The sequence below is a fragment of the Eschrichtius robustus genome, chromosome 3 (assembly GCF_028021215.1).
Source record: "Eschrichtius robustus isolate mEscRob2 chromosome 3, mEscRob2.pri, whole genome shotgun sequence".
NCBI lineage: Eukaryota > Metazoa > Chordata > Mammalia > Artiodactyla > Eschrichtiidae > Eschrichtius > Eschrichtius robustus.
In genome coordinates this window covers 67,283,357-67,302,648 of record NC_090826.1, presented here as the reverse complement: position 1 = coordinate 67,302,648, position 19,292 = coordinate 67,283,357, and the positions used below count along the sequence as shown (strand labels likewise).

General features: G+C 40.3%; 1 protein-coding gene across 2 annotated transcripts in view; it reads right to left on the bottom strand.

Moving 5' to 3' along the window:
• The window catches only part of ST6GALNAC5 (ST6 N-acetylgalactosaminide alpha-2,6-sialyltransferase 5), a 180,185-nt gene that overhangs the window by 91,345 nt on the left and 69,548 nt on the right, over positions 1–19,292 (bottom strand). The gene's annotated exons all lie outside the window — the stretch shown is intronic.

Below are 19,292 nucleotides of genomic sequence, written 5' to 3'. Positions count from 1 at the left end.
TAAAGAGCTGTTGAAATAAATGTCTAGGTCCAAGATGGAGCTGCTCCTGCCTGGGGTGCCATGTCAGCAAACTGAAACATGTAACTTTCAAGTCCCTATAAATGTTCCACTTGACCAGAAATGCAGTATATCCAGTCAACCAATCCCCACATGCCAAGCCAACTCGGGGCTCTATACGTATTCCCTTTTCCTTATTCATTTAAATTTTCCCTTCTCTATTCCTCATTCTTTATCCTATAAAAGCGTCCTGCCTTCCAGTCCATTTTGAAGTTCTCTGGACCCTTGGGAATGGAGACTGCTTGCTTCATGAAGTGTTAAATAAAGTTTGTATCATCTAAATTGTCTTCTTTAATTATTTTAAGAGAGCTTAATCTCTACTTATTTCCTGTTACATGATAGAGAAGAAATTTCTTTTTTTTAATAAATTTATTTATTTTATTTATTTATTTTTGGCTGCTGTGCACAGGCTTTCTCTAGTTGTGACAAGTGGGGGCTACTCTTCGTTGTGGTGTGCGGGTTTCTCATTGCGGTGGACTCTCTTGTTGCAGAGCACAGGCTCTAGGTGCACGGGCCTCAGTAGTTGTGGCTCGCGGGCTCTAGAGCGCAGGCTCAGTAGTTGTGGCCCACGGGCTTAGCTGCTCCACGGCATGTGGGATCTTCCCGGACCAGGGCTCGAACCCATGTCCCCTGCACTGGCAGGCGGATTCTTAACCACTGCGCCACCAGGGAAGCTCCCAGAAAAAATGTTTTTAAAGCTAAAGGATACAGCTTTTAGGCCAGGATTATTTATATTATCATCAACCTAGATGTATAAAATATTATTCATCCTAAACTTCAGTTAATGTCTAATGAAAAAAAAAAGCAAATTCAGGAATTCTCGCCCTGGTTGCATTTTTATTCTCAAAGTTAGTCTGTTGCTAATAAATAAATTATTGTTATGAATTTGAATTGTTACCGATGCAGACTGGAATCATGGATAACTGAGTAAATAAAAATGTGTTTGAGTTTGGATCAGTACGTTTTATAAGCCTAGAATTTCACAAGAGGAACTGCACTCAGCTAGTACTTCTGAAACTGGGGCCCCTGCTAAAACCGAGTTCCCCTGACAAGTATGATTAACCTCTCTATCTAAAACTTAATTCCCTTTCTTGTCCCACCCCTGTTCCCCTCAGGAGTAAGAAGTATTAAAGAAAAGGGGGGATTGAAATTGAGCAGGACCCTGTGAGGCCCTCTCACGTACAAAAGCCTCTGTGTCCCCCACCCTTTCTTGTCTGTTGAAAAGATTTTAGTCTCCTATGTCTTCCCTGAGTTCCAAAGAGAAGACTCAAACAGTTACTAATTAGAGAAGTGATGGAATGCAGAAACAAAGGAAAAGCAATTAAACAAGATAGCTTGAACAACAGTTCAGTGATAAGACAGAGTCCTCCTGAAGGAATATACATAACAATCTGACGCATATCTTTGAGTTGTTATGCAGAAATTAAGACCCCTGACCAGGTGGAGGATGGTGACAACGTGCTGACCCCAGTCTGGTTGGAACCAGAAAGTTGATTTGAGATTCCTGAAATTCCACCTTGTCACCTAACCACCACCCCAATCAAAAGAAAGTCATGCACCCTGCAACCCTCACCCCAAATGTTGCCTTTAAAAACCTTCCCTGAAAACCATAGAGGAACTTGGGTCTTTTGAGCATGAGCTGCCCATTCTCCTCGCTTGGAGCCCTGCAAATAGACATTGTACTTTCCTTCACAGCAGTTTTGTGTCAGTTGATTGGCTTTGCTGGGCGGTGGGTGGGCGAACCCAAGTTTGGTTCAGTAACACTTCCATATACTAATTCATATCTACTTAATTTTGTAATTTGGTAGGATGCCAACCTATCCATTCAGGAATAGGCACATCTATTTGAAAATAGTTAAGTTACATGTACCAAAAAATGTATGTCTGCTTATCCTTATGTACATAGAATGCACCATTAAATTTAGATGCAAAAACATGAATCCCAAATCACTTAAATTCCTAGGTAAAGTCATCTAAAGTATTAAAACTAAACAACTTAAACTTTTTTTATCATCCACAAACCATTCTGGCCCACTCTTGCAAAAAAAGCTCACAAGGCAATTTGGGTTGGAGGCATTTTTCTTCTTTAACTCTTCCAAATGCAGCTTTGTATTAGCATGCTCAATAAAGCAAGTAACACTTCCACTTGATTGCTTGAGACCATTCTTGACCCTCATTTCATTCTAGTTGGAGGTAATTACTTGCTGCTAATGCAAAGTGCTAAAGACAGCCTTAAATTCTGTTGAATTATTATGTAGATTGGGAATCAGACCTCTCCAATTCTTCTCTTAAAACAGCACCATAACTCTAATCTCTACTTTGTCAAATTCAAAAGTCTACCTATTTTTGAGTGAAAACTTCTTACTTAAAATAAGATATTGGTCCTGGACCTGGTGGAGGAAATGGGTGAGTTTCTTTGGGAATGAGGTCAGGAATGAATAAGTCAGCAATAAGGGAGGTGAAGTATATACTTTCAGGATCTAATATACCTCAGAATTGTGGAATGTAGCTCTTACTCTCTTTTTTTCATACCTGGTGTACTGAAAATATAATACAAGACTGTTTAGGCAATCTAAGTAGCAACTCTAAATTCAGCCACAGTCACTGGATAAGTTTTTGTTTTATCTGAGTCTAGATGAAAACTCTGAATATCAACTCATTTAAATTCAAACCAGTCATGTCTGTGTACTAAGAAGTCATCTCTGGATTAATAGTATTTACAGTAAAATGGAACAGGGTTTCTCTTAGCCTCATTCCGGGAATGAATAAAAAACAACAGTAAAAGGCTATTTTTTCTGTGAATACCTAAATGACTTCACAGCCATTACTCCACTCAGAGGAAAAATGATTCTCATAGCACAGCAAGGGGGAGAGAATGCCTTGGCTTCTATTAAGAGTAATGGAGGTTGGGATGCAAAGTTCAGTTGTCAGGAAAGAAATAGTTGCCACAGGCCTGGAGAACAGGAGGAAAATTTACTGATTAGTTCTTCCTAAACCAAGAAGCTTATTGTTTAACTCTCCCTCCTTCACGAGAAAGTAAAGTACAGGATCATATATATTCCTGAAAAGGGTAAATGAAATATCTTCCAAAAATTAAAAAAGATGGCAAATGCAATAATAGAAGCTTAAATATATGGGGTTGTACATTCATTCTTTTTTCACAATGTAGAAAATTTAAGTCTACAAAATGTAGAATTATTTGACACCTGAAAAATTGGAAATAGCGAGGGATGGTTTATCACTCCCGTTCCTCCCGGGAGGGCAGGGCCAAGCACATTTTCTACTGCATTTCTACTACTTTCCATTTTCTAAAATTATGCTTCTGGTCTAATCAAAACACTATTTTGACACAACCTTTTTAATCTTCCTTTTTTTCTCCCGCAAAATCACCTCAGGCATCACAAACCCATTTTATTGGAAACTGCAATCTTGTACCTAAAGAACAACTCAGCGTTAACCCCGGGCCCTCTGGACACCCTTTCTCAGGTTTAGGTGAGTCCTGGAATCTTAGAACTCCCGACGGGGCTCAGGACAGTAAGGAGGGTTTTACAGACCCTCGCTGTGTAGGGCCCACGCCACAGCTGCTTCACCCTGTGACTGGCATGGCCCTGGCACTTCTGCTGAGTCAGGAGAGAATCCAGTCAATCCTGGTTTCCCAGGAGAACCACTCGGGTCGGGCCCAAGCTGCCCAGCATCCCCAAGGCAGCAGTGCCACCGTCTATCGTGAGCTTCCTGGCCTCTTTTTTTCCAAAGATGGTCAGATGTTCGCCTAAGTTGGTTTTCCTCAATTTGCTAAGATTCAAATGTAAGGAAAAGACAATTTCTCCTCAGGTGAATTCTGGGGAGAAAAAGCTATAACTACAGATCCAAAAAAAAAATGCTGGGGAAGACAAACTGGGAGAGAGAAGCAGAGAACAGTTTCCAGGGAAAATCGGTGTCATTAGGCTGATGCTAAAATCTCCTGTGAACCTTAAAGCTTGCCCTTATTCAAGGAAGCTGCTTTACAGGCAATGTGCTAGTTTATTTCCACAAGTGAATTCGTTTGGAAGGACAGTTTTTCAGATTACAATTCACTCATTCATTCATTTGCTTGCCATTGAGTATATACTGAATACCTGCATATGTCAGACTCTGTGTAAAGCCTTGAGGATACACAGTGAGCAAATGGACAAACATCCCTACCTCCATGTGGCTCACACTCTCAGGGGTGGGTAGGGGGTGCAGAATAAATAATTAGGGGGATAAGAAAGGAAGATAGAGAGGGGGCAATCTAACTTATTCTTGGTACCTTAAATACTTTTTATACTCAGCCTCCTTGGGCCTATGATTAAACAAAAATTCTTTGCTAAACAAAGCTTTCCCTTTTTCATAACGACTATCACATTTCTTAGCTCCGGATCATCTTGACCTATAAACTGTTAGCTGTGGAAGTGACCCAATAGCCATCTATTTCTCTCTTTTAAAAAATGAAAGCAATTCCACAGGAATTGTTGCCAGCATTCTCAGACAGAACCAGGAAACGTTTACTTCTAGATTTCTGGCACCGTGTATCAGGGGAAGCACTTCTGCATCCTACCAGGATGAAAACTATCACCTTGGGCAGCCTTAGGGTAAGAGAAGCAGCAGTGGGGACACACAGGCCTCCTCTCTTTTGACGGGTCTACACTCAAACCCTTGTGCTCCTCAGCACACGACGACTAAGTAAATGATCTGCCGGGCAGCCACAACCTTCCTGCTGCACCCTACGTGTGCAAACTCACACCCTTGTTTGTTAAAGAACACAATATGTATTGTTGTACTCCAGAGAAATCCCATACCATTTGAAACGTGTACAACCCGAACCTTGGCTGCTGACATGTCTTCATATTTTAGAACTGGTTTCCGTGAACTAGATGTATTGTCTTGTCACAATACTGAATTAAAAGCATGAATTACATACTGAGACATCGGGGCGGCGGGGGGAAGCTTCCGGTTAAGCTCTCATGTTACTTGTATCCGATTGTTCATGGATGGAATTAGATAGCCTTCTCCCCAGCCTGCTAGAAAGAGCTGTGGTGTTGGGGGCACCTGGATTTAGAAGTACTTCAGGACTGCCTGCTGTAGGCCCTGTCATTATGTTGATGATGATGTGAACTCCTCAGCATGGGAAATTATATGCCACAAAGATAAACTCAGGTCTATTTTAGAAGGAGCTGCCAACCGACTTTCCTGACTGCTGCCTGTTACATGTTCAGTGCAAACCACTGAGCACAACACTGTATATTTAAGAAGGAACAGAGGTAGTTCCTAAGAGGCTTGTGTGATACAAGAAATTACCCGATGCCTGACTCATCACCCAAGCTTACCGAGTTGACAATCCTGACATTTGGTCACCATAGCCACAGCTTCTGTATCTTGCCTACAACTGCTACTTAACTAAAGCTGTGCCCAGTAATGACAATTTTTAGTTAATACTCACAATAAAAATGCTAATTTTTTGAGGCTCCAAATAAAAGTTTTCAGTGAATCTCTACAAGCATAACTAAGCCATCCAGTGAAACCAGCTACAATTGTCAGGTCTACGATTTTTGTGTTTGGATTTTATTTTTATTATGAATCCAAAAAGGCAGGTGGCAGAAAGGTGAGGAGCCAGGGAAGACAAAATAGGTGCACTCCAAAGCTTGTAACTAAGCTTGGCATGAAAGGGAAAGGTGTTTGCAGCTGCCATGTGGTGTGGACCTAACTTATCACCATTTTCATCAAATGTGAGATGAGGTGTTTCAAAGAGAGGCAGTGTATGTACAGCAGACCTTTTCCAGCTGGGGCAAAAGACCAGATCTGGGTTCCCAGTTTACCACTCACTATGTGACTTGGGCAAGTTATTTTACTCCTAAGGATCTCAGGTTTCATCACCCTGAGGGAGCCAGATGACATCATTTCTAAGGTTCCTTCCATTTAATACACATTTGAAATAGCCTGTCATAAAAAAGGCACACTAACACGTGTCTGTGTGAGCTAACATTTATTATTATTTGATATGTACAAGTACCACACTTGTGCTCCATTATGTCAGTCTTATTTATTTATGAAGACTTCAGGGCCTAATAAGCGTAACAATACTGACAACAACTAGTATCTATTGAACACTTATTTCATGCCAGGTTGCATACTAATGGGTCTGACGTTACCTGAACTCAGAAGTCCTTCCTCTCTAACGTCTGGTCACCACAGCCACATCTTCTGTATCTTGTCTCCAACTGCTCCTTAAACTAGAGCTGTGCCGCGTAATAACAATTTTAATTTAATACTCATAATTAAAATGTTAATTCTGTTAAATGCCTCAAATACAAGTTTTAGTGAAACTATACATGCATAACTAAGCTACAACAACTCAGTGAAGCTGGCTATGGGTGCCAGTCTTATGATTCCTGAATTTTACACGCATTTGCACGTGCATAACTAAGTAATCATCACAGTGACTCTTTGAGGGAGGTACTCTGATTACTCCCATTTTCAGATAAGGACATTGAGGCCTGGAGAGGTTCATTAACTTATGCAAAGTCATTCAGCAAGTAGGTGGCAGTCATGATTCAAATTCCGGAGGACTTACATTTACTGGAATATAAATTCCATGAAAGTAGCAACTAGGTCTGTCTTGTTTGCCTCTGCCTCTCCAGTGCCTGGCACACAGCAGGTGATCAGTAAATACTTGTGGAATGAATGAAAGTCTAACGCATATCCCTTACTCTCGATGACTCTCCCGGATACATCACATAATCAACCCTCTCAGTGATCTTGTAAGAGGCTGCCAGGGAGACCCCACTTGTGAGCACAGGTAGATTAGCATAATTCTAACTCCACTCTTGGAAAACCAAGTGAAACCACTGCACATTTTGTTGACCCTGGGCCCCCTCCTCCTGCACAAAGGATGATGGAGCTGTGGGATATTTGTGTCAGGGAGCCCAGGGTGGATAAGCCTGCTTCCTTTGGCCTTTGCTCTGGAAATGACATTCCCATTGACAGTGGGTCCTGATTTTGCAAGGAAAAGCCAGCTGGTTGATCAGTTGTGTGAGTGACCATCTCTTGTGGGAGCTATGATTAGTTTTCATCCTGCCTCTGTCTTTTGACCACCAATAAGACTGTTGCGCTTTCCTATCACCAGAACTGGCTCCCTGTTGATGCATTTCCAGCCCTAACAGAAGAGAAATGAGAAGGGAGATGGCGTGAGTGTCCCCATGGCACTCAACCTGCTAACACTAATGTTGAGCAGGGCCATCCGTCCCGTTAGAGTTGACAGAGCATCGCTGAGACAAAGCGGATGCCACAGCTGAAGCCACAAGCGCCCAGAGTGCAGCCACGTCCATCCAGAACACAAGTATGAGAAGGCAGCCTCCTGGAGGAGAGGTTTGCTGCAAATTGAAAATATTCAGCTCTGTGGAATCCAAGCGGATTGATTGTTTCGTAAATATTTCATTGAGAACATCAGCTGTGGAATTTGGATGCTTAAGTGATGCAGATAATTAAATGTAAATAATTAAAAATTAACAACGTTTGAAATGTGAAGCATAATGAGACAGACGATATATCAGTAATAAAGGGGCTTCATTCATCCTGAAGATCCGCTCACCGCCTTCAGGGCTGGGTCACAGCAGAGATGGCCTGCGTCAGTTCCTGGCTGTTCCAGGGATGCAACCCTTCATTCCAATTTGACAAAAGCACTGCCAACAGATGTTTTCTGGTCCTCAGCACTATAGTACGGGGATCTCTACAGAGGCTCTACCCAGAGCAGTTACTGGGGTGTGCGTGAAGAGGGGCAGGGGAGATTCTGTAAATGTATTACCAGAAATCACACCTCCAGTCCGAAGGCGCTAGAACTGAAACAAAGACAAATCCACATTTGTTTAGTGAATTATGTAATGGAAATAAGCTCCCTGGAGAGTTGTTCCATTTAGTCTTTTCTCGTGCTCTCGCTCTCTCATCTTCAATCATTTCCCTTTTCCTCTCCAGTAGCTACTTGTCTTCAGTCTAAAAATAGTATGCTCAAGTGTTCCTCGTCGTACAAAGAGAATTCTCTCAATGTGCCTCCCTGTAAAAGCTGCTCCTCTCTCCTTTCTTTCCCCATCAAATTTCTTGAAAGAGTGGAGCACGTTTGCTCCTCCCTCTCTGCAGCCCCACTTCCCTGTGTGGCAGCCTGCCCCTGCCCTCACCATACCATGCCCAAACTGCTCCTGGCAGAGTTACCAGTGCTGTACTGCCCCATAAATCCAATGCTCTCTTAGGACCTCTCCATTGCGTCTCACACTTGCGACTCTGTTTTTCTGAAATCCTCCCCTCCTCTGGTTTCAGCTCTAACATTTTCTCCCGATGCTCCGTCTACCTCTCTAGTGACCACTTTTTAGTTCCTGGCCTGCCCTCAAAGGTGAGCTTTTCCCCTAAATTCTTTCCTTCTCTACACAAGGGCCTGCAAATGAAAATCCAACAGAGAGAAAGCAGGAAACATAAACGTTGTGTAATGGTTGGGATAGGAGGGGGTGTAAAGACAATAGGGAGTGGTGCAGGCTGTGGCTAAATGGATACTGAATACCCTCATGCTAAATCCATTCAAATTGGAATACAGTCATTTTGATCTCTTCAGGGCCTTTGCTGAGAGCAAGGAATTACAAGCATAAATATTATTGGTCGGGGGCTTCCCTGGTGGCGCAGTGGTTGAGAATCTGCCTGCCGATGCAGGGGACACGGGTTCGGGCCCTGGTCTGGGAAGATCCCACATGCCGCGGAGCAACTGGGCCCGTGAGCCACAATTACTGAGCCTGCGCGTCTGGAGCCTGTGCTCCGCGACAAGAGAGGCCACGATAGTGAGAGGTCCACGCACCGCGATGAAGAGTGGTCCCCGCTCGCCACAACTAGAGAAAGCCCTGGCACAGAGACGAAGACCCAACACAGCCAAAAATAAATAAATTAATTAATTAATAAAAAAATATATATATATTATTGGTCGGGTAGGACAGAGGAGGAAAAGGAATGTTTCTTTTATGCGTCCCCCTGGTGAAGATGAGACTGATATCAGTACCTGGGACAGGTTGGTGTTCATTTTCTACTGGTTTTTCTCATCATCTGACACCAAGGAGTAACAGCTGCTGAGCACAAAGTACACAAAGTACATTCATTCCCTGTTCTTCCTTTAAGCCTGCATACACTCTGGCTTGGAAATACTTATTGGGTGTTTGCCTTAATTAGTACATTTGCTCTTTCTTCTTCAACTCAGCAGCCTCAACCCTTCCTCACACCACCTTCTATCAAGCTGTTAGTCATTCTCTTTTTTAAAAACATTTATTGAGAATTTAACATGGTTTTAAACTGTGAATGAAAGAAAATATTTGCAAATTATGTAACTGATAAGAGGTTAATATCCAAAGTATATAAGGAACTCATACAACTCAATAGCAAAAAAAACCAAACAATTCAATTAAAAAATGGGCAGAGGAACCGAATAGGCATTTTTCCAAAGACCTACAAATGCCAACAGGCACATGAAAAAGTGCTCAACATCACTAATCATCAGGGAAATGCAAATGCTGTCACCTCACACCTATCAGAATGACTATCATCAAAAAGACAAGAAATAACAAGTGTTGGTGAGAATGCAGAGAAAGGAAACACTTGCACACTGTTGGTGGGAATGTAAGCTGGTACAGCCGCTATGGAAAACAGTATGAAAGTTCCTTAAAAAATTAAATAAAGCTACCATATGATCCAGCAATCCTATTTCTGGGTACATAGCCAAAGGAAATAAAAACAGGATATCAAAGAGATATCTGCATTCCCATGTTTACCCCAGCATTATTCACAATAGCCAATTGTGTCCATCAGTGAATGAATGGATAAAGAAGATGTGGTATATATACACAATGGAATATTACTCAGCCATGAGAAAAAAGGAACTCCTGCCATTTGCAACAACGTGGATGGAACTTGAGGGGACTGTGCTATGTGAAACAAGATGGACAGAGAAAAATAAATACTGCATAATATCACTTATATGAGAAATCTTTAAAAAAAAAAGCCAAACCCTTAGAAACAGAGAGTAGAAAAGTGGTTGCCATGGGCTGAGAGGGGGTGGATTAGGGGGAGAAATAGGCAAAAGTTGGTAAAAGGGTACAGACTTTCAGCTATAAGATCAATAAGATTTGAGGCTTTAATGTAAAACACAGTGACTATCGTTAATAACACTGTATTGTAAAATTGAAATTTGCTAAGAAAGTAAAACTTAAATGTTCTCACCAAAAGAAAATTATTAGGAATTTAACATGGTTTTTAACTGTGCTGATAATTTAATAAGATTATTGTTATCTTTATTAATGTTCTGGTTACAAACATGGGTTTTGAGTGATTTGCCTCATCCTTATCTCCCCCATAAAGTCCTATTATTTTAGTGTGCGATTTTACAAAACTTCGGTCTTTCAGAAAAATCTTTTATTGTCAAATCATCAAAAACAAGAATCAAAAATGAATGACAAGCAAAACCAAAAACCACCTGCAGGGCTAGTTTAGGACCTCTGCTCTACAACCCCTCCTGAAGTAATCGTATCCTTTTTTATTATTTTTTTGGCTTCTATTAACCACTGCTATGTTGCTGATCCCCAGACCTATATTCTCCAGCCCAGGCCACTCTCTAGAGAGGGAGATGATATTTGATTATCTACAAAACATCTCAATGCGGCATCTCCAAGGAATGTGCCCAGAATGAGCCTCCTAAACACCCCTCCCCCACCAACGACAAACAGGCACACACACAGGCCCAGCTTCCTTCCTGTTCTAAGTTGGAGTGTGACTTCAGACGCAGTTTTGAGTCTCTACTCTCTCCCATCTTCCACCTTCAGTGGGTCACAAAGTCCTATCAATTCTCACTTTGTTTTTCTGTTTGTTTTTTTCTTTTTTTTTAAATTGAAGTATAGTTGATTTACAATGTTGTGTTAGTTTCAGGTGTACAGCAAAGTGAGTCAGATTGTTTAGCACAGGGAACTATACTCAATATTTTGTAATAACCTGTAAGAGAAAAAAATCAGTTCTCACTTTGAAATAGCTTTTACATTCGACCATCTGCACCTAATTCTGCTGTCACTTCCCTCGTTGGAGACCTCATCTTTTGCCTGAAGAAATCCACTGTTTCTCTGACTCCATCCCTTCTTTGCACCAGTGTAGCTTACACACTGAGGTTTCAGACAGACTGAGAGATAGACAGTAAGGGGAACTGATGGAAGATGAAATAAGCTCAACTTTCCATTCTGGTCAGGACCAGGCTTAGCTCTTCATGGGGCTTTTCGAAGGGAATGAGTTATAAATTGTTATTGTTCAGCTAAATCAGAGAAGAAAAAAGTCAGACAATATCTTGAGAATCAACTAGATTTGATGGCTGTCAACAGTGAATGAGGCTGATTTTCTGAGCATCTGGCACTTAGATGGTGGTTGGGAGATATTTGCTGAATGAAGGTTGGAACACATGGCACTGGTGCCTTAGGAACCTGCAAACTCCCTGCACGTTTCCCCTGCACCATTTTGATTTTGGATTCTGTCTTAAAACCCTTCTATCAACAAAGAGAAAGGAGGACCTATCTGGTATCAAGTCAGAGGATGTTTATTCTCCTTCCTGGGAGAACAAGCACTGGACTGAATTTGGAGGAGTTCCTGTACCTTGGAGGTGCCAGGGAACTGATGATGGAGTATGGGAATGACTTTGTCAACAAGGGGATACTTTCTTTTCTAGTCTTATCCCTTTTCTTCTAGTCATACTTCTGCTTCTACCCAAAGGAAGCTCTCTGAGCCTGAAAGTGTTCAAGTATTAGTTAATTATGCTTAATAAATAAGTCAGAAATTATTTGTCTACTTCTATGATTTTAAAATTTCCATTTGAAATGGTTAGCTGGAGCAAATTTCTCTACTTCAAATTCACTCACTAACTTCCAATTACCTGACTGTTTATGAATAAGCTTCTCACCTGGCATTTAAATCTCTTCATAATAGGGCCCTACTTACCTGTCCACTTTCAGCCCTCAAACTCATTTACATAAGGACTGGCTGGAAACCACCGAGTTCTATGCTGCTTTTGGAACATATCCTATGCGTGCCCTTTTCCTGCTTCGGCTTAGTTTTTCCCCTCTGCCTGGAATGTCTTCACTTTGGCTCCTCCCACTATACTTTGAGGCCCAGATTAATTATTTCCTCCTCACGAAGACTTTCCTGGTCCCTCCCCCCATCCCCTTTAAAACTGGCTATGAGGCCTCTTTCTTCTAAATCCTAAATTACATAGGAATTCAAACAAGAATTTTATCAGTAAGGTATATTACATGGCCCTTCCAATACCCTTATTGTATCATTTTAGACTACAGTTCTGTTTTTAAAAAACTTTATTATCTGTGTAATTTCTTGACACTGACCATGATGTCATAATCAGTTCTGTACCTCACTGGATGACCAAATGGCATCTTCAAGTCGCAGACATGATTCCCTGTCTCCTTTGCCAGTTCCTCTTCTATAGAACTGTTACATTGAATCTTTTCAGGGTCCCATTCTGAATTCTTCTAATATCCTGTGTTTATGTTACCTGTTTCTATGGATTTAAATAATATTTGCCTACTAACAGCTTCCAAATGTGCATCTTCAGTTTCAATTTTTCATTTGGACTTCCAACTCATATAACTAAGAGCCAGCTCAGATATCTGCGACTCAACATGTACAACTGCATTCTTAAACTTCTCTAAATCTAGGAAGGGGAAGAAAAAAGAGGAGTCATTTTTAAAAAGGAAAATAACCACTATTAAAAAAGAAGAAGACTTTCCAATGGTCCCAGAATCGCCCACTCCTAAAAGGGCCTTGGAATCATTCGGTCCATGTCCCCACCTGTAGGCAAAAACCCAATCTTCTGGTACAAAGTCCAATGTTCTTTCTACTACATCTCCATGTAACCTCTACTATGGGCCTTAGAAAGATCTTTAGTATCTAAGATTCATTATCAGTAGCTCAACGATTAATGCAATTTCAAAAGGTAAGACATTATAAAACTGAAAATAAATCTCACAAATTTACTCCATTTGGGCAACCTCACAAATACTATTTAATTACCTTATAATAATACTCTCTAAAGTGAGAATTGGTCCCACAATGGGACCTACTCCAAAGAAATGCTTTCTTCTTCCTCAGACTCCAATAGCATGTGCACATAATGTCTCAAAGAAAGAACATCCTTCAGTGAAACTTGCCGGTGAACTTTTCTCCAAGGGGAAAGGCTCATTCACAAGAAGAAACGGGCCACTGTTTTTGGTGTGTATGTTTTCCCTACTCTATTTTAGAGTATGAACAACCAAATAAACTCCAAGTTTGGTTCTTACTTCAATCTGAAGATAGATCCGTTGCTTCAAATAAAAGACAATCAATCAGATATTTACTTGAAAAATCTGGGTACCAACAAAATAAAGAAAGTGATAGACTGGGACAGTATTTATAGTACATACAACAAAGGCATAAAAGCTTAATTACATAATGAGCTTCAAGTGAATGTAAAAATAGTAAGACCCCTGGAAGACGGTCAAAGAACAAGATACAAAAGGAAATTGTATACGAACAAACAAATATGTGCAAAATTTTCAACCCAACTAGAGGTGTTTTTATTGACTTTTTTTTTTTTTGAAAAATTAAGAATGTTTTTACCTCTGCAGAAGATAACCTTCCTATTACACTAGAGGAAAGTTCAGAGTGCTTGGGGAGTCTGGACCTATTCCTGGTTCTTCACCATATTAACAAATGACTGCTCAGTCTCAACTTTGTTGAGAAATTGGTATAATACCTCCAAGGGTTATCATCAATTGTACCTGAAATGTTCTATACAAGGTCTGGCACCAAATCCATACCTTGTAAGTGTAAGCTCATGAGAGTAGGACTTAATTTTATTCATGTCTGTACTCCCAGGGGCAAGAAAGTGCCTGGACTTTTCAGAGATTTAATAATAATAGTAATCATAATTCTTGAATTATATTGCATCAAAATGATTTGAATTACCATCTTACAATAAATCTTTTTTACAAATCCCAAATGTTTTACTCTAAATGCTAGGGCCAAAGGTCTTTAGTTTTTGTGCTAACTTTACAATTCAATTTTTCAACATCTGAACAATTTTTCCTTTTCAAAAAAAAAAAAGAACTAACCAAGGAATTTAAATCATAATAACCACCTATACAACACCAATTTTCTTCCTAAATTATTCAGATTACTTCTGGTTATTTAGCACTTCACAGAAGAATTAAATTACCAATCTACACCTTTACATATACATATCAACAAGAGTATGCAATGCCATATCGCCACTACTGATCATTTGTGACTAAATAATAACTCCTGAATAGAGCTCACTGTCTTACGGGTCTTTGGTGGGATTTAGAAAAAATGAATTCTGCATGAGAGATGATATTAAAAAGGGAAAAACCCATAATTTGATTTTTCCCCCTATCTGGACCTCGTATTGGTTTCCTTTTATTAATTTCAGCAATGGAATCGCTTAGACATACTATTGTTATTTATTACTCATTTTCCACATATTTCCAAAAAAAGCTTTAGAGTAGTCCATTTTTAACATGCTGTCATGTTTTCAATATTTGGTTCCCTGGAAGCAGCTGTAAAATTGAGTATATATAGCTAGCTCAGGATAACATACTGTGGAACCAATTTTCCTGTGACAAATAAATAAAAGTGTTTATTACCTGCCCACTTACTTACTATGCAGAAGTCATTTCTAGTAAATCAGAAATTAGGCAAAGTGAAATCTGACTTAGGAAACAACCAAGAGCAGAATGAAATGAAAATAACTGTAGTCTGATTTGTGAACACTCTATACAGCTTTAAGATATTACCTACAGACTCATAATATAATTGATTAGCTCAAAATTTCGAAGTCATGCCTCAAGACCCCACAGAGGCTTTCTAAAAGGGGGCCATCTGTCTGTCTTTCTTTTTTTTTCTTCTTCAGGATTGCTTCAGAGGATCCGTCAAGCAAAGGCTTTCCTTTTAGTCTGTTTATAACTACCAAAATATTCACAGTATTCCCTGGGCTTTCACCACTTCTTACATCCTGAGGTTTCAGCATGCAGGCCTTATTCTCAACCCAATTACCTGGATATGAAGCAGGCACTTCGCAGCTGTCACAAAACACCTATACCATTTTAGAAAGGCATTGCTATCAATAACCAAAAAAACTGGGATTTTATCGCAGACAATATGTGAAATTGCACCTCACTGACAAAACCACTGCAGAACTCGGGTGATAATATTATTATAGTAATTACCATATGTCTTACATCAAATGCAACTCCAGTTTTATTATCATTCAGGTTTCTAGAAGGAGATAGGAGGGAGCTGTCACAGTTAGACAGTTTGTCCTCTATTCAACTGCCAGCTCCCCTCTGAAACACAGGCTTTCTATTACACTAAAGGAAATACAATTATAACTCTATTTGCATTGAGAACAAGAGAAGCCCTGGGTTAATTACAGGTAAGGTTCTGTTTACATTCCCTGGGGCTCGCCACAGCCAGATTCCATTTCTGAGGTGAAAAAAGCTGCTGGAGTTTGAACTAAAGCCACATTTTTGTTTTTTAAATCCCACTCTTGAAATTCTGTGTGGCCAAAGGGAGCCTGTCACTCAAAGATCGTTCAAACGTAACCCCAGAAACCTCCATTTTCCAGAATCTGCATGTAGTTAAAGTAAGTTCAGAACCCAAAGTCTAAACAAAAGAAACAGAAGATGGAGTTGGAGGCCACCCCTGTGAAGATCAGGACAAGTGAGGGTGGTAATATGTTTATTATTAGTGTTATATAACCAATTGATTAAAAAGGTAAGACAAAGGAGTGGTGAAAGGAGAGAGCCTGAATGCCAGTACACTAAGAGGACTATTTACTGACAAGAGACTGAGTTTTCCAGCAAATAACTTCCCTCGTCTGTAAGGCTTCCTGGCTTCCTCTCTTCTGGTTTTCAGGACGTTTCTCGGCTGAGGGCAGGATGGACTGGCTGTACTAACCTCAGCTGACTCCTGGGATGTGTTCCCCACTCCTGAGTTCACAGAAGAGAATTATTTCTCCTGATTTAGATTCAGCTTTCCGAAAATATGGACACAGCAGGTCTTATGCCATTTGTGTTCTTGCCAAGGTAATCGCAGACTGTTTAGCTGTCTGACTGCAATCTAATCATCTGAATTCTGGATAGTATTCTAGACGCCTAAAGCCAGCCTTTTCCCAGTCATTATCCATCATACCTATTTTATTTTGCTGATACTTATCACTTATAATCTGACATATCTCTTTTTTTAATATGTATTTGTGTAATTGTTTATTTTCGCTTCATCTTCCCTCCCCTCCCCCATTACATGCACATAAGAATGCCAGCTCCCTGAAAGCTGGGGTCCTTATTTGGAGCCTAGAACAGCACTAGACACATAACATGTACTTAATCATTATATTAAATGAAAGAATAAACCGCCATGATAATTTCAGAAGATCTGAATGTTGGCTTTGGCGGCAGCCATGGCCAGAGCACCAGCTGTACATAGATGATGCAGATATGGAGGTTGCTTTCTTTACAGACCATTTGCTAGGAGCAAAATTTTAAGATATATTTAAGAAATGAAATGGAAAGCAATTCTAGTTTTATGGACTTAGATTCTTCTGAAGAAAAGACAAGTTACCTCTAAAGAGTTGTATCGCGTGCACAGTTTCCAGAAGAACCAGTCTCAGAGAAAAATGAGGAATGACTCTGACCTCGTTTTACCTAAATCAGGAGAGGAAAGAGGTGGGCACTGTAAACAGTTCCAGCGGGAAGGAGAAAGCAAGGAGTAATGCCCTTTCTAGGGAGGATGGCGGGCATGTGCCACATCATGCAAGGAATATGTCCTGCAAATGGAATTCCTTACTTGCAACCTGAAGGCCTACATTGTGTGTATGCGTGTGACTCCGTCAAGTTAAAAGGCCAGACAAAATCGTAGTCTGTCGAGATGTGTGAGGACAGTCCATCTGTGTGCAAGAGGGATGGCCTTGGCAACAGCCTTAAAAGCTGGGCTGCGAGGTATTTCACACATTAATGGAGACAAACCAAAATCCTGTCTCCTTCAACTCCAAGTGAGATTTCAGAATGGTACTGATTCAGCTTTGGTGAGATTCTCACCTCCTCTTAGAAGCTGAGCTGTACTCAGCCAGACTCTCATTTGTGTTCAGTTAACTTCCTCTCTAATTTCCATCAGCAATTGTACACGTTTTCCCACCTCCCCTATTCAACAGGACCCCACTTACTCAGCACATGGGAAGACTAAATTCATGTAAATCCCCTGACTTCTCACCCCGACACCTAGAATGTATTTACTTCCACATGTAGGCTAATTTCTTTTCCTCTAGTCTGGGAGAAAGGTGTTCTCCCCCACCTATGGCTAATTCTTCATGCTGTCCACCCCACCCATGCCCTGTCACAAAATCCTGGACCTCGCTTTAACAGTAATCCTCTTCCTTTCCCATACCGACGACCTCTCTTCTAGTAACTCTTCATGGATAACAAACATAAATGTCTCTTCCATCATTTAAGGAAAAAGCTTTTCTTGACTCCTTATTCCCCTTTAGCTATCACCTAAGTGAATATTTACCTTGACTTTCTCATTCCTAAGTTATTTAGTGACATTAAAATCCAACTTCCATCCCATCTCACTAAGGTAAAAAAATCACTTTCTAATTCCTAAATCCAGTTAACTTGGGTTTCATTTTACTTTTCTTTTTTTTGGAACTCTCTTTATCTTGAAACTCTTGGCATCCTTGACATCATTTTCTCCTAAATCTCTGCTGATCTTCCTGACTTGGTTTCCCTGCTGCTGATTCTTTTTCTTTATGTCCCTTAAATGCTGTTTCTTTCCTGGGCCTTGTACTTAGTCTTCTTTACCTTCTATGGATGATCAAGTGATTTAATCCATTTCAGTAGCTCCAATTACCATCTGGAATATGCTAATGATTTGAAAAAAATCTCTCTCTGGTCCATAGCTCTCCTTGGAACCCTAGATATATGTGTCTGATACATTCTGAACCACAGAACTGGGTCAAAACAAATGTGAGAAACTGAGTCATCATCTACCAACTGAAAATCTATTGCAGGTAAACTTTCAAAGGCTATAAAATACTATAAACATGATAACTGATTTTATTATTAAATATCATACACCTAAATCCCTCAGTCAGGCTTGCTAAGACGGCAGAAACAATTAAAACGGAGAAAAGGAACAATGAGTTCCAATAATTTCAATGCATATATATCTTGCTTTACCCACAAAATAAGCTTAGAGGTGAAAATTTGGATAAGTCAAAGTATCAGTGTATTAGTTATCTATTGCTGAATAACAATATTACTACAAATTAGAGGCTTAAAATAACACATATTTATTGTCTCAGTTTCTATGGGTCAGGAGTCTGGGCATGACTTTGCTGGGTCTTCTGCTTAGGGTCTCACAAGGCTGAAATCAAGGTTTTGGGGTTGTGGTCTCAGCAAAAGCTCGACTGGGGTAGGATCCACTTCTAATCTCAAACTGGTGCTGTCACCTTAAGAGTCTCTTTGCCAGAGGTGGGTGGACCTAGTCTGTCACACAGAGTGAAGTAAGTCAGAAAGAGAAAAACAAATACTGTATGCTAACACATATATATGGAATCTAAGAAAAAAAAAAAGGTCATGAAGAACCTAGGGGCAAGACGGGAATAAAGACACAGACCCACTAGAGAATGGACTTGAGGATATGGGGAGGGGGAAGGGTAAGCTGTGACAAAGTGAGAGAGTGGCATGGACATATATACACTACCAAATGTAAAATAGATAGCTAGTGCGAAGCAGCCGCATAGCACAGGGAGATTAGCTTGGTGCTTTGTGACCACCTAGAGGGGTGGGATAGGAAGGGTGGGAGGGAGGGAGACGCAAGAGGGAAGAGATATGGGAACATACGTATATGTATAACTGATTCACTTTGTTATAAAGCAGAAACTAACACCATTGTAAAGCAATTATACTCCAATAAAGATGTTAAAAAAAAAAAACAACGAGTCTCTTCGCCAGGTACAAGAAAAAATAGTTAAACGCATTATAAAATCAATAAGTAAAATGCAAAAAAAAAAACAGTCTCTTTGCCACAATCCATATATATTTTTATGGGGGTTGGGGGAGGGGTGGACCGAGAGTTTGCGATTAGCAGAAGCA